Below are 9,053 nucleotides of genomic sequence, written 5' to 3'. Positions count from 1 at the left end.
AAAAAAAAAAAAAAAGGGAATACAGAAATTCCACGTGGACAGAAGAGTTTGAGTAATAGCCACAAAGCAACATGGTACAGAATCTGTTTGGCAATTGTGAAGAGTTTACTTTGGCTGAAGCCTGGGGTAATGGAAGGGAGTGGTAGAAAACCAAAGTGCCCAGGTAGCAAGCTTAGCACTTTGACTTTGGGTGTGTTAAATGAAGGGGTTGTGACATTATCAAGATTGCTGTTTTCTATAAGATTTAATTTTCCTGGTTGATGAGATCTGATGATGATAGAATACTGGAGTAATCATAAAGTCACATGTTTGCAGAGACAAGTAGTCTGTTGAGTTTTCACTTGGCACTCTATGGAAGAAAATACCTAACAGTTTTGTTTTTCCTAAAGGGACATCTTACTTTCCAAGTTAGCTACTCAATCTAATATGAAACATATTAGACAAGAAGGAGGAGAAAGAGAGATATAGTGGTATGTAATCACTGGTCAGAATGAAGTACTCAGGTTGCAGATAGTCATGTTTATATGATCACTTGCATTTTAAATTCTGCCCAAAGCATTGGAAACCGGAATCATTGTAGTTACCATAAGAGATAGCATCCAGGAGTCTCTTAAATAATTCTAATAGCCTTAAATAACAGGAACATTTAATTCATGTATTGTTGATATTGTTAAAACATTTGATAATATGCATTATGTATTTTTATATTTCAATATACATATTTTGTATACAATACACATATTTTGTATATATGTAAATGATCAAGTCATTATTGTGAATTTGGATCTAAGTGACCTGGCAGACACCGTGGAGATGATCTTGGTAAACTTACCTAAGTTTTAAATTTCTTCACAGAGTTTAATTTTGCCCTTTTGTGTCATGGTAAATGAGAGGCTCTCTTGCCTCCACTTTGTTCCAAACTCATGTCCCGTGATATGCAAGAAATATTTTCTTTTTATTTGCAAGGATATTGCTCAAGCTTCTATTTATGAGTCCCTGAACAATAGAACAGACAGCCCTACTGAGACTCTTTTGCCTTTGTGTGGTACAAAGGGACCTCCCTCTAGGAGAAGACAAAAAGAATTTAAGTCTATAACTCATTTAAAAAAATCAAAACAAAGCAAACAAAACAGAAAAACCCCAGCATTCAATTATTTCTGCTCTCTATTGGAACAGGAGATCCTCCCTTTTAACTGAATTACCATATTCCTGAGCTCAGGAACTGCAGCTCTTATGAAATTTATAATCTGTTTATAGTACCCAACATAGTATTCTTATTCTTAAATAAGCTCCTAAATATTTGTGAAATGATATTTCCCTTAATTCATTCATATTGTGCAGTTAATGAGATTATTTGTCATTGGATATTGACTATAAAAATCAGTGCTGAAAGCCTTTACTAATTATTTATACTAAAGTATCATTTAATGTTTATTCTAGCTTCCTATGCAGACAGCCTAGTTAGGTCTGATTGTGTCCATGGGCCTATCTCTATAGAACAGGCAGAGGCATTCATGCTAAATAAAATACAATGAAGAAAAGTAATTTGTTTGCATGTTAGTTCTTTGTTTTGCATTTTGTTTCATTGAGTTGTAATGGAAAGAGCTTGAAGAGATGAGCTAAAAAAAGGTAGGCAATTCAAAGATATTTTGATTGGAACTGTTGGGCAAGTGAGTGGAGAGAAAATGTTGGAACACCTGAGCATTCTCTCTCAGTGGCCTAGTTGAACCCCAGGGAACATTTTGTTCTGAGGGTGATTTAAAGACACTGATAAATAAGGAGACATCCTGTTAAGCTAGTTAAAGCTAGACTGAATAAGATAGGTTAGTTTGGTACTAATTTGGGATAGTTGAGTAGCGATGGTGAGCCCGATAAGGCAGGGTACCTCTCAGTACCCACTCAGCCATTGGTACCAAAGGAAAATCAAAGGCTGCAAAAATGCCATGTTATTAAACATGTTTTAGGAGCTAAGCAGGTCTGGAGACTCATCACAGCCACCTAAGCCCATAAATTATTAAACATGACATCTATGCTATTTATCAACACAGGAAAAAGGTACAAATGGTTTCTTTAAAAAATGCACAGATGTTACATGGAGACATAAATTTTTCCAAACCAGTGCTTATCTTGAGATAGTTTAGAACCGTCAACAAACTACTCTAATGAGGCTGCTTTCTGAGGGAAAACAAGCTCAGTAAATCACTCTGTTTTTCTTTGTTTTTTTCATCCTGCATGTAAAATTTTAAACACATTTGACAGAGGAAGTGAATCTCTGGGCCAAAATACTCGACAATTTTCTTATCCACAAATAGAGGTAAATGGCAACTATAGCTCATCAGTGACAGCATTAGTCATTGTGATTTGTTTTTAACTTGTTACAGAGTGAAATAACACTGGTAAGTTCTGGAAGGTGTTTCATAGTGTTCCAAAATGTGTCATCCCTGTGCACATGCATTTGTTTCAAGGATGTAAAGAGGAAAAACTCAAAGCAATGTGTGTTCTGATCAAGAAATGTCTGGAAAAGGCAGCTACCTGATATGGAATAATCAAGAATTGAAGGTTTATTTGGAATGAGAGGTGTTGTCCAACTGCGAGACTGAGTGATTTAAGCTGAGAATAAATGGAAACACAATCAATAGTCACTCCAGGTATGCAGTTACTGACAGCTGTCTTGAAAGTTTCATCTCTCTTCTCTTTTTGCAGCCATGTTTACACTGCATCCACAGATTGTGATACTGTTTATGAAGGAGAGAAAAAGTCCTTCCATTTATTCTTGTTCTTAATGAAAACTTCTGAGCTGTTATGCTTTGAAATTACAATGATAAAATGGCTCTTTGAGAATAAAAGGTTCAATATATTACAACTGAGAATAAAAGATTTTATATGTTACAAAGCCAGCTTGTATATTGGACAGGTAAGCATGCCTCCTGGTTAAGTATTCTTTATTACATGTTTCCTCTATGGTCAGTCATCAATGTTTATATTAGTTGTTTTCTCTTTTCTGTAGTTTTGTGGTTATGGGTTAAGTCGTTGTATTCTTCCTGGTCTCTACCGATGTAGTTATTTTATTGATATAGACATTAGGAACTACTCAATAAATATGTGTTGCAGGACAAACTGTAATTGCAATGTGTCATATTTGGATAATACTTTACAGTTTGCAAAGCACTTTAGCATACTTTATTTAGTTAAACCACACTGCCACACAAATGAACTGTCCAAAATGTGTGCTTTTTAAGCCTCCCTATTTTATAGTCATACCTCATATATCACACACAAATATAGACATAGAGAGATAGATAGACACGTAACTACATAAGCAGTATTCCCCAAACTCATATTTTGTGCTTCATTTAGGATTTCTTACCAGTATAATTTTCATTTGGAAAACCTTCCCTCCTCTTTATATTACAAAAAAGACAATCTGATGATTCAGAAAAATTTTTTTTTTCTTTTTCTGTTTTGGTTCCTGCAACTATGTAAGACACTGATGAGGCCCATCGCAACATGGAGTACAACCGTAAATAAGATGAAGTTCTTGGCTTCTGGGAGATTAAAATCCACTTATTTTCTTCACCCAATCCTCCCCAACTAGCATTCTCATTAGACAATGCCATTTTTAAGCACTTATTTTAGAACCTTGGGAGGCAAGCTGGAGACTGGGAAGCCTTTACACTTGTTGGAACTCTTGTATGCTTAGATGTAAGGCTCTTTTTCATCTAGTTGCTTTTATAATACAAAAAGCGAGGCCAATTATTCAGAGCATAATCAGTGGGTCCAGAGTATTGAAACACTCCTCTTAACAACAATGTCAAGTTACTTTATTTGTTCATGAAGCACTTGAGAAATGAGAAAGAACAGCAGGTCTTCAAGACAGAACAGAGAAAGAGTTGGTCTCGAGTGTTTTATTACCAAAAGAGGGTGTTAACATGCATAGAAATGTGAAATCTCTACTAAAAAAAAAAAAAAAAAAAAAATCAATGAATGACACATCCAGTTGCAGCTCACTCAACCCTGATTTAACAATCATTTGAGATCTTACAAGGGAATGATTCTGAAGAATAAAATGTATTTCAGTTTCACCCACTGAGTATTAATGCATTTGAAACATTGGAGGGAAGACGTCAAAAGAAAATAGAATATCTGTACTACCACCTACATTCTCTCAAACATAAAAATATAATGTAGTTGTGTGAAAGTAAGTTCTATAGAACACTACTTTTATTAAAATGTGTGTAATCCTGTAGGCTTGAAAAGTGCAGATATTGCCATAAGATAAACTGATAATGTCACTGCTTAGTATTCATACAGCATTTTTCTTTTCAGAACCCTGAAGCAATTTATGGGTCTAACTTAGTCTTCATGTGTAGACATTTGGCATCTTAGTCAGTTTGCTTTAACAAGTCAAGAAACCTGGAAAGTGACCAGGTCTCACTGTAGGTGAGGTTTTTAGCAATTTGACTAACTTCAGTTTCTTATTGTGAGCCTGAAAAATAACAGGGGAATGGTCCCTAAACCTAGGGAAATGAGGCACCTGGGCAGTGCCTCCATGAAGTGTTGCTACATGTGTCTAGGACACCATTAAAAGCCCCAGCCCTGACATTTCTATACTCCATTGAATGCTCTCAGTAACACATTAAAAGGGATGACTTCAATTGAATCACTTCATTGAAGGGTCCAGTGACTTTTACTCAGAAATGGCAGAGGGTTTATTCCAAAATGACATCTTGTGAAGAGACTGCATAAGACTCTCTGGCATTATAGTAATATTTTATTTAATAATATTCTATGGAAGCATTTCTATTTCACATCAAGATTTTTATTTTAGGGATGAGATACTGTACTAAAGTACAATGGAGTTCTTAGGATATTAGGCTTTATGCAAGATAAAGCACACTGTTGCCACAGGGATCAGTAAATAGTCCTGGTCTGAGACACTAGTTCCCACCGCTAAGACATAGGTGGGAGAAGGTGGTTCCCACAGACTGTTTTCTCTAGATAAAAATACAGTGCAGTTTCTATTTAAGGGCAATTTTTAAAAATTCTCAGTAATTTGACCCAAAAGGAACATACCCTATCATTTTCTGAACAATTGAGCAGTGAGCCCGCTTCTAATATTCTGAGATTATATTTGTATGCAGTATTAATTATGCTCATGCTCTGTCATGTCAACGGTGTTGTTGCAACTGCAGTTTTTTTTTTTTTTTTTCTTTTGAGACAGGGTTTTTCTCTGTTGCCCAGGATGGAGTGCAGTGGCAAGATCACAGCAGCCTCAACCTGCAAAGCTCACGTGATTCTCTCACCTCAATCTCCCAGTAGCTGGGGCTACAGGCACATGCCACCATGCCTGGTTAATTAAAAAAAAAAAAAAAAATGTAAAGACAGCATATCACTAGGTTGTCCAGGCTTGCAGCTCTTTTTAAAAATTGTTTTTTTTTTCACATGGTCTTAAGAAAGAAATTGCTTGTGAAGATTCATGCATTACAGACTCAAATTACTTTTTAACAACATACAATATATACTTAATACATTGAAGGTAACTTTAAAAAAGTTGTTTTGGGCCGGGCGCGGTGGCTCAAGCCTGTAATCCCAGCACTTTGGGAGGCAGAGACGGGCGGATCACGAGGTCAGGAGATTGAGACCATCCTGGCTAACACGGTGAAATCCCGTCTCTACTAAAAAAGAATACAAAAATCTAACCGGGCGACGTGGTGGGCGCCTGTAGTCCCAGCTACTCGGGAGGCTGAGGCAGGAGAATGGCGGGAACCCGGGAGGCGGAGCTTGCAGTGAGCTGAGATCCCGCCACTGCACTCCGGCTACTGCACTCCAGCCCCGGCGATAGAGCGAGACTCCGTCTCAAAAAAAAAAAAAAAAAAAGTTGTTTTGGCTTGCGAAGCATTACTCCAAGTGATGGTTATGAACTTGAATTCTATGAATACTGCTTTTATCATCTCTAGTAAGGAAATTCAAAGCATTACATTTCTCCTAGTGCTCATTATTAAATAATATGTCAACATAAATATAATTGGCCCTTACATTTATAGGATGCTGTATAGTTTCCAAAGCGATTTTACCACCAATAATTTTGCCTGACTTACTTCACAACCCTGTGAGATAGGCAGGGCTAGTAATTATTTACTAGTCTCCATGTGTTTGAGGAGATTAAGGATCAAAAAGGCTAAAATGCCTGCTTAAAGCCAAATAGATAATAAGTATATAATTGAGTACTAGGCCCCACAATGAAAATACTCTCTCTACTGTGGTGTTAGGAAAATGGCATACTACTCATGCAATTACTCTTATAAACTCTATCATTGTATCATAAAGGCTTTTGGATTTAATTCTATGACAATACCAAAGCATCAGCAAAATTACTGTCTGAAATTTCTGTTGAAGTAAATAGCAGTTAAGTAAAATGATCCATTGACTAGGGTTGATTATCGTCATAATCCAGTAAATGGTATTCATTTTAATAAGATTTCATACACATCAAAAAGAATTAATTTTGAGTTCATTTGAAATTCTGACCAAAGCAAGTTTTATTTTTCCACTTATAAGCTAAGTTTGCTTCTTCTACTTTTCCACCAGTCACCTCTTGTAGCTTGCCAGCCTTAGTAAGTTTATCATTGCACTCTACCTGCCTTTTTGCATTACTTTGATGAATGTAAAGGTAGTATATCCAGGTTTTTTTTAAGTATTATTATTACTCCTCATGCTGCCTTCTTTTAAGGTATGTTTGTGTATGTGTGTGTGTATAGTGTGTGTGTATATATACTGTGTGTGTGTGTGTGTATATATATTATATATATATATATATATATATATTTTAAATCAGAGATATGGTATTGTCCTGTTGCCTAGGCTGGAGTGCAGTGATGTGATCATAGCGCACTGTAGCCTTGAAATCCTGGGCCCAAACGATTCTCCCACCTCAGCCTCTTGAGTAACTAGGACGACAGGCATGTGCCACCATGCCCAGCTAATTTCTAAATTTTGTAGAGATGGGGTCTCACTATGTTGTCCAGGCTTGTTTCAAAGTCCTGGCTTAAAAGTGATCCCCTCTCTTGGCTTCCCAAAGTGTTGGGATTACAAGAGTGAGCCACCATGACTGGCTGGTATATTTTCTGTATAGAATACTCAATACTCATTGGACTGTTTCCAATTTTGTATAAGTATAATTTATTAAGGAATCAGTTCTAAATACAAGCATGTTGATCAACTCTGCTTCAGGAGTTCTAAAGCACATGTTTTCCCTTTCTTAAATACCATTCTTCATCATGCAGGGTCTTTCCTCTTTTAATATCCTTGATAAAAGCTGTCACTTGACTTAAAAAGAAGCTCGTTTTACTCACTGTCTTCCTGTGAGAAACTTCTGTCTGGTACCACTACTCAGATCTCTAGAGCTAAACGTTCCATGTCTCTACTCAGCTTCCTCATTGTCTTACCCTTTATTCCTATAAACCACCCTATGGCTTTCCACAATTGTTATTTTCTGCTTAGAGTCTGCTTCTCATGCTGCAGCCAAAGAACACTGCTTGCTACAGAAGAGTAAAAAATAAATAAATAAAAAAGTGTTATAATTGGTTGGTACTGTTAACTCATTTGAGTCATACCTTAAAATAACCAAATTTTTTAACATTTTTGTCATCAAGCATTGTTTATTACATTATTATATTTTCTTCAAATTGCCATACATTGTTTACTGAGATACACATTTTGCTTGATTCCACATATTTTTCCTGGGTTGTGTTTACCCCCCTTTTTCTGGCCAAATGAATTACATGCATTTAAAAAGCTTCCTATGATCTATATTTGTACCAGTGGTTCTCAAACCACATCAGACTCACCTAGGTTTGGGACTCACTCATTTAAATAACACATCACTCACCACCAGGCTTATTTATGACAGAAACTGAAGTGCTGGTTGCCTAGGTAATTTCTCTAGATCAAAGACAAAAATCATTTAGCCTTTTCCCCAGTCTAGAAATCTGTTTGCTCTGCTAATTGAACTACCCTAATAAAATCAATAATGTCCCTTATCTTCAGTGAGGTAGGAAAGAAATCCATTCCGAAGTGGCAGAGAAGCTGCTTTTTCCTCCTGCATGCTGCCTGCTAGTGTGGATCTTGGCATAACAGACACTACTTGACAAAAGGTAAGTGTACCAAAGTAAAAACCATACTCTTGGTGAGTTCACTCATTCCTAATAAAGACTTAGGTCTCTTTTCCTGCAAATATTGTCACTGAGTGTGAAGAGGTGCCTTCTTATTTTTGGACATCATGGGAGGTGGGATTAGTGAGCAAGAGGTGAGAATGGGTGACTATTACCACTCTTGTCGCTAAGGGCTAGATTGGTTCATCTCTGCCTCTTCTGTGCATGTAAACAAACGCAGTTCCCTGGGAGCCTATGTTAGGTTCAGGGCCAAAATATTAACATACCACAATTATATATACTCTTTATTAATTATGTATATATATCCTTTTTTATTTCTTAACATGTTATAGGAAAGAGGATGAGAACTTATGGGAAAATAATTAAGTTGAAATGTCCTTATTTTATCTAATTCAGCCTGCTCCTATTCCTCTGTTCCCGTATCAGTAATTATCGTAACCACTGACACAATCACTCAGGTTTGGAACCAACCTATTCAACTGGTCTCTGGGCCTTCTGCCTGGAGCTCCTCCTTGCTCCCTTTCACATTGCATCCAATGTGGTCTTTACTAAGCTTGGATCTGATTTTATCTTTCCTCTGGTTTAAATCATTCAGCCGCTTCCCACAGATTCATGGTTATGGTCAGATTCCTGAGCAAAGTATGCAAACCCCTTCAAGATCTGGCATTGCCTGCTTCTCGGGGTTTATCTGCCATCCCTGTGCCATAAGCACCTTCCTCTCCACTCATATCAAAATGTTTGCCTCTTCCAGAACTTGTTGGAGTCTTTAATGTTCTAATACTATCATACATTTCTGAAAGAAGCATAAGGGTGCAACATTCCTCAAATATATTTAACTTTGGAACATTTTATAGTAGATGTCGTATAAGAAACACACTTAGG

The sequence above is a fragment of the Colobus angolensis genome, unplaced genomic scaffold (assembly GCF_000951035.1).
Source record: "Colobus angolensis palliatus isolate OR3802 unplaced genomic scaffold, Cang.pa_1.0 Scaffold15, whole genome shotgun sequence".
In the NCBI taxonomy this organism is placed as follows: domain Eukaryota; kingdom Metazoa; phylum Chordata; class Mammalia; order Primates; family Cercopithecidae; genus Colobus; species Colobus angolensis.
This window is presented reverse-complemented; position numbering follows the sequence as displayed.